Source organism: Leptonychotes weddellii, chromosome 13, assembly GCF_054177405.1.
Source record: "Leptonychotes weddellii isolate Sample4059 chromosome 13, ASM5417740v2, whole genome shotgun sequence".
In the NCBI taxonomy this organism is placed as follows: domain Eukaryota; kingdom Metazoa; phylum Chordata; class Mammalia; order Carnivora; family Phocidae; genus Leptonychotes; species Leptonychotes weddellii.
This window is the reverse complement of record NC_138381.1, coordinates 70,771,965-70,779,038: the sequence shown is the minus strand read 5'-3', so window position 1 is coordinate 70,779,038 and position 7,074 is coordinate 70,771,965.

The window sequence follows — 7,074 nt, the reverse complement described above, 5'->3', positions numbered from 1 at the left end:
TGCCAGACTGTGGTAAAGTTTTTACCAGCCCTCTGCGAAACAATTAAGGAAACATCAATCTAGTAAGTTCTTCAAAACACAAAATTTATTCAATTCACAGAACTTCCCTTAATTTGGAAATTATGTCCTTTCTACTTTGGTGTCTAATTAATTTTCTTTTTATAAAGTGCTGGTCTTACAGAAAGGTAACCATCATTCTTTTAAATTCATTTTTTGGACAAAATAAAAACCTGACATCTCTATGATAAGCCCCAGATGATATCTTTGCTTTAATTTTTAATTGTGTGATATGGCACACACAGAGAAGAGAGCACAAAATGAGGCTGCACATCAGAAGTGTCATAAAATGAACATCTGTGTAACCACCAACCAGATCAAGAAAATTAAATATCACCAGCACCCCGGGAGTTCCCCTGATGTCCCTTGCTCTTCATGACCATGTTCCTCCTCTCCAAAGGAAACCCCTAGCCTGATTTCTGGTAGAATACTCCTGTTTTCAGTCTTCTGAATGGGATTATGTTCTTTCATGCTTGGGGTTTATTTTTGCCCAACGTGTTTCTGACATTCATCCACGTGGTTGCATCCAGCACAAGCCCATTGACTTTTGGTGGTACAAATATGCCAGTGCATGATGGGAAATTCTAGTTGTTGCCAGTTTGGAGCTATTGCCAATAGTGCTGCTAGGAACACGTTGTGCATGCATTTTGTCACTCAGGCGTACATTTCTGCTGATACACACACACACACACACACAGCCCTAGGTGTGGCATTGCTGGATCATAGGTATGAACACATTCAACTTTGCTTAGGTCAACCATATGTCCCAGGATAGTCCTCATCAATGCCTATTGAGCCACTTAACCAACTCTCTTTCCTTCTCCAAAGTAAACCGGTTTGGATAACAAATGACATGGCCACCCTATCTTTAGTGGGTAACACCGAACTGCTTTCTGAAGAGGCCGTGCCCATGACACCCTCACCAGCTGTTATGAGAGCACCCGTCGATCCACATCCTCGCCAACACTTAGTACTGAGAGTCTTTTTCATCTGAGCCATTCTGGTGGGTGTGAATAGCATCTTCATGTGGTTTTAACTGGCATTCCTCTGACTACTAAGATCGAGCACCTCTTCATAAACGTGTTGACTATTTGGATGCTCTGCTTTGGAAAGTGCCTGTTCAAGTCGTGTTTTGATTTGGGGGGAGTTCTTTACATGTTCTGCATAGAGCCCCTTCTTAGCCACCTGCCCTACAAATACCTTCTCCTGCTCTGTGAGGTGACTTTCTATTCTCTTAATCTATTTGTAGAAATTCTTACTGGTCCATGACATACAATACCTTTGTGACTGATCTAAAAGCAGAATAGAGACAGTGCCAGCTTCCTCTGCTTCCCTGGGCCAGTGTCCTACAGAACTTTCAGCAGTGGTGTGTCTAGGGCACATTTGATCTCGCCAAGACCGAGCAACCAAATCTTTAATTCTATTTCATTTTAACCTCAAAAGGCACATGTGGCTACCATATTGGACAGTGCGATTTTGGAACCTGGCACACCATAAGGAAAGAACAACACCATGTTTCCGAGTAGAGAAATGGTTCGATGCCAATGGCCTTTCAAGGACAATCAAGCTGAAGAATTGAACTGAAACTCCTGGGCATGACCACAGTAGGTTCAAACCGTTCTACACCCTTTCTTGCCCACCATCACCCAAGTTCACCCTCCACACAGCATCCAGGGTATCGTTTCTAACACTCACACCCAGACACCATGTCCATCCCCCAGTTAAAGCCCTTCACTGGTTAAAACCTTCAAGTTGCCCCAATATGGATGTCACGGTATGTGTTAGAGATGCCAGAGTCTGGTTTCCAGTTCCTTCATCTTCCACCTGTTCTCTCCCCTCGCTCCCACATGCATCAACTCCTTCCCCCATCAGGGCTTTGGAACATGCCTGCTCTTCTTTCTAGATTTCCCATCCTCTCCTCTCCTCCCTCCCCTCCCTTCACCTGACTAACACCTTCTCACCCGTATGTGTTTGCTAGGGCAGCCAGGGAAAAGCACCACAAACTGAGCAGCTAAAACCCACTTCTGGAGCTCTCACACTTCTAGCTGCCGGACATCCAAGATCAGGATGTGGGCAGGGCCACACTCCTTCTGAAGGTGCTAGGGAAGGGTTGTTCCTTGCCTCTTTCCTAGCTTCTGGTCGTTTGCTGCCAATTTCTGGCACTCCTTGGTTTGTAGGTGCCCCCTCCCAATCTCTGACTCCATGCTCACATGGTGTTCTCCCCATGTGCATGTCTGTCTCCAAATTTCCCCTTTTTATAAGGACACCAGTCATATTGGATTAGGAGCTCACCCTACTCCAGGATGACTTTATCTTAACGAATTACATCTACAACCACCTGATTTCTGAGGTTCTGGGGGTTAGGACTTCAACATACACATTGGGGGAGTGGGGGCAGACACAATTCAACTCATGACACCATCTTCACGTCTGGAATGAAAATGTCACAGACACAGGACGATCTTCCCTGACTCCCCGGAACAAGTATACCATGCCCCACCCCCACTCCCAAGCCATACTCATTATCCCTGTACACTTCTCAGAGCTCAGATGGACTATCTGTTTATGGCTGTCTTCCACCATCAAATGACACCCCATGGGGGTAGGGACTATATCACCTCCTTTATACAGAATCTCCAGTGACCAACATGTAGCAGGATCTCCATCCACATCTGTTCAATGAATGAACCAGTCCCAAACAAGCCACAGACAGGGTCGTGTGAGGTTTACAGGCTCAGGCTTTGGAGGCAGACAAACTGGGTTTGAAACCCCACCTCACTCCTTCCTATCCAAAGAGGAAGTCAACTTTTCCATGACTCAGTTTCCCCCTCTGTAAAATAGGAATTCTCACAGTACTGCTTTCGTCAGGGGGTCAAGTGATTTAAGACACGTGGCAAGTGTGGACGTCACCGCCTGGAGCAGGGGAAGAAAGCAATGACAGTTCCCTTCAGGCAGGGAATGCCACAAAATCACCATGAGTGACTTCGCTATGACATAAAACACGTGGCTTTTCCCCTAACTTTCAAGGCAATTCTTTTCTCATTTCTCAAGGTCACTGTCCTCAGTCTCCTCCATCCCTGCATTTTGTATCTCTGGTTGGTTTGGCCCCGATTCTCATTGGAATGCAATTTCATGGGGTTTGGGAAGAGATGATATTCCTTGAAACTTCCGCCCCACGGCCCTCTCGAGATTTCTCAGAGATAGAAAAGTAGACTTGGCTCTGCTCGGAACCTGTTTGAACATTCGTTACACATACTTCAAAACCCCGAGCCCTTTGGACTTCTCACCCATTTACTCTTGGCAAAAAGCAGCTTCCTGCTTCTGCGAAGTTAAGCTTTCAAGCTTTAGGGGAAAAGGTTTTTTGGACAACAAACAGCCCTTTAAAAACAATATTTTGATAAGTTAAGTGTAAATGAATCAGAAACACATGGATTAAGCTTCTCTTGATGTACACATGGGTTTAATAATTATCTGAGGTGGAGAAGAAGGGGAGTGGGGCTGGAAAAGCCGTGTCTTGGGTTTTATCAAATCTAAAATGTTTGAGAAGTAATTCAATACATTCCACACACCCCCAAATGTAGCCAGATTTTCCGATTCCACTTCCAAGGAGCCACACAGGATCTTTCTAGTAACGACTGAGTCCTCCAAAGTGCCAGGTTTTCGGGGGTTCTGATTGGCTGGACCTGACGCTATGATTTATGAGGCCATTCAAAGATTTATATATTGCCATTATAACAAATTCCTTCCAAACTGAACAGTACCCAAACGCAGCTTTATAAATATCTTTCCTGTTAGAAGCCTCTTTCTAGTCACAAAACTCTCCTTCTTTGCCTTTCCCCCAGCACCCCCCGCCCCCCGCAAGCCACAGATCCCAGACCAATGGTGAGTGAGGGAATTAATTTTACCAGGGCTGAAACGTGTTTCACTTTGGATTGAGTTTTAAATGACTTGCGTCTATATAAGCTGCAGGTCATAAGAAGGTTATAGCTAAAGGGCTCATAAGTTAGGTGAAGGGTGGACGGGGTGGAATTTTATAAATGCTTATTGCTTTCATAAAAAGAAAAGCTAAGTTGTGTTCATGCCGAACGCAGTCAAACACTCCATACATCAGGGCACGCTGTTTCCTAGAGGAAATGTCCCTTACTGGTTTGGCGGGCTTCTGCCTTCCTCCATTTCAATGACATCATCCATGTTGGAGAAGTAACTTCTTCCACATGTCACCATCTGTGTGTCCTTCTCCCAAATGAATTCTGAGTCACTCACAGCTCTGAGGTAGGCTGGCTTTCATACCCTAACGGGCAGCCGAAAGGCGGAGCGAAAGTGGTAGGGGAAGGACTCCCCACTCTTTAAATTCATTGCCCCAGAGGTCTTGTTTCCAACACTGTGCTCACAAGCCCCATCCACCGTGGAGTACAAAAGTCATCAGGGAGAAAAATAACAGAGTCAATCCCGCAGGAGGCTCGGGGGCAGCCCCCTGACTACACTGGAAACATCGCAATGGGAGAGTTGTCTGTTGTAGCAAACATACAAGGGGTGATGATCCAACACTGCCACCTCTGAGAGCCATCACCCCAGTGACCCAGGCCATCCGTATTGGTCAGCGAGGACACAACAATGCTGCATCACAAGCTATCCCCAAATTCACTGGATTATAAGGAAAATTGGCTATTCTCATGCTCACAGATCTGTGAATTGACTACACCCAGCTGAGCTAGGACGGACTTTAGGCTCCAGAGTGTGACTCCGGGCTCCCGACTGTAAATTGGGAGCAGGTGCATTTCAAGTGTCTTTCCATCGTCCTTGCCCCAGCAGTCACCCAGGTCATGTGGCCTATTCCTCAGGTCACCCTCTGGAGTCCGGGTCTGCAACTCCTTCTCAGGTACAAACACTGTGACTGACCATACTACACCACTTCTTGTTCTCGGCAACTCATAACTTAATCGCTGAAATGCCTAATTGACACATAGTATTCCTGGAGCTGAGAGGAAGACACATGGGTGGTTACCAGACCCAGGAAAAGGGAGTCATGTAGCAAGGGCTTCCTGAATAGAAGAGCGACCTTGAGTCCAAGGACATAGCCAGACCAAGGCAACCCAGAAGGGAGGGAGACAATGGAATAAGTACAGCGATCTCCCTTTCCCTCCCCACCTCCCTCCCATCTCCTTCCAGGGACACCACGGATCAAACCCAGCCAGAAGACTGAGGGCAAAGGAGCCCATTGATTCCATCCACTTAGGTCAGCTACCTGGGCAGAAGAGAGAGAAAGATGGGGAGTGGAGCTGGAGGCGCAAGCCGGAAAGATCCAGCATAAACGAAGTGCTCAGAAAAGAAAGGACAAGAGGAGGGGCGCCTGGGTGGCTCAGTCGTTAAGCGTCTGCCTTCGGCTCAGGTCATGATCCCAGGGTCCTGGGATCGAGCCCCGCATCGGGCTCCCTGCTTGGCGGGAAGCCTGCTCCTCCCTCTCCCACTCCCCCTGCCTGTGTTCCCTCTCTCGCTGTGTCTCTCTCTCTCAAATAAATAAATAAAATCTTTAAAAAAAAAAAAAAAAAGAAAGGACAAGAGGATTCTGGGTGTGCTTAGAGGTAAAAGATAACAATTGCCAGCCAGTAGAGAAGAGACACCACCGAAGGAGTCGAAACACCTGGACTCTCGACCCTGCCACATACAAGCTGGAGACCCCAGTAAGTCACTCTACTTCTCTAAGCCTTGCTTTTCCTCTTCTGCAAAAGAAGGTAATCTGATTTCCCCTGCTCACTTGACATAGTTGCCTGGAGTTCAATAAGCAAACAGATGGGCAAGCGTGTCCACTTCAGGAAAGCAGATTTTTGTTGTTCTCTGCTACCTTGCTAACCCCTAGAACAGAGTCTAACACATAGCAGATACTAAACGTCTATGTGTACATGCTAATGCCATTCAAACCCAATCCATGTCTTCTAGAATCCCACTGGGGTGGATGGATTCACAGCCTTGTCTACCCAATCCTAAGGTGGGCTATATAACCTTCTCAAGGTTGCAGTCGCTTGATCTGCCTTTCCAATAGGCTGTGCATTCAGAGTTGGTCATTTCATAAATTCCGTGGGTCATGAAGGTGGTAGTAGCTGTCGGTGAGAGTGAGGATCATACCATCAGCTGGAAAGAATAGAAACCCAATTCACATTGGCTTAACCAATGGGGGGGACTTATTGGTCCGATACAACCAAAATTTCCCTGTCCGATTAGGCCAATTAAAAGAAGGATCCAGGAGTTTAAACAAGCGCCCAGCTACTCTCCATCTCTCCATTCAGTCTTGGAAAGTGTTAGCTTTAGAAGGTGCTAGTTCCCCATTTGAACTTTCATACGAGGCCCTCTCATGTTCGGGGAGCTTCCTTTCTGTTAGCAACATGGTTGCCCATTCTGAGGAAGAAGGAGGATCTCCACTGGTGGCTCCCTTAGAAAGGAAAAAAAAAAAAATACCTGTCTTCGTGAGAAACCCAAATAAGCATCTTCTTGCACGTCACAGGTTCTGATTGGCTAAATACTCATCCCTGAGCCAATGACTGAAGTCTGGGGAGGGGATCCACTCATTGCTTGCACCTTGGAGCAGGGCATCAGGCAATCCCACCCTAACCCCGTGTCTAAGGACAAATCCTTGCACAGGTGGTGCTAATGGAAAAAGAGTGGATTGAATGTTGGTGTACCCTCTACACGCCACCTCCCATTTTGGTTACCGCTGTACGATTTCCAAAGCTCTTCCCCCCACCGCCCACATTATCCCCATGGAGCCTGCTCTGTAAGGGACATAAAGAAATATTTTGGCTCAGATGTCCATCGACAGATGAATGGATAAAGAAGATGTGGTATATATATACAATGGAATATTATGCAGCCATCAAAAGGAATGAGATCTTGCCATTTGCAACGACGTGGATGGAACTGGAGGGTATTATGTTGAGCGAAATAAGTCAAACAGAGAAAGACATGTATCATATGATCTCACTGATATGAGGGATTCTTAATCGCAGGAAACAAACTGAGGGT